Genomic DNA, 536 nt, shown 5'->3' with positions numbered 1-536 from the left:
ATTTGAGTTGGAGGTCCCGCCCTCCCACTGCCACAATTACCTTTGTCCTGCTTTCTGCCATTGAACCGCTGATGTCTGTGGGTTGTAACATTTCACCAACTTGACTCCTTTTACGACCAGAAGTTCCTCCCTTGAAGGCTGCTTCTTGCATTCCTAATGTACTAACTTGGGTAACGGTGTTGTCTCCATCATTTGTTCTTTGTTTTCTTAATGCTTCCCAGCCTTGGGAAGCTAAAGAACGTGCCTGTTTCTCTGTTAATTTATTTAAATTGTTGAAGTCTTCGGTATCACCACCAGGGCCCTGGACACCCAAGTACTGCCTGACAGCCTTAACAGGTAAGGAGCCAAGGCCCTCGCTGCCCTCCAGCCCGCTTCCCTTCTGCCTCCCTGAAGGCCCCTCCGGGCGGTGCCTCCCGGGCAGGACCGCTTTAACCCAGCACGTTTCACTGCGGCCGTGGTCCCTCGGAGCCCCCCGGCGCCGCGCATTTTCCCGAAAGCCTGGGCCAAGCCCTGTGCCGGCGGCCGCACCGCTGCGG

This window comes from Cariama cristata, unplaced genomic scaffold, assembly GCF_000690535.1.
Source record: "Cariama cristata isolate BGI_N322 unplaced genomic scaffold, ASM69053v1 scaffold7740, whole genome shotgun sequence".
In the NCBI taxonomy this organism is placed as follows: domain Eukaryota; kingdom Metazoa; phylum Chordata; class Aves; order Cariamiformes; family Cariamidae; genus Cariama; species Cariama cristata.
Note: the sequence above shows the minus strand (reverse complement) of the source record.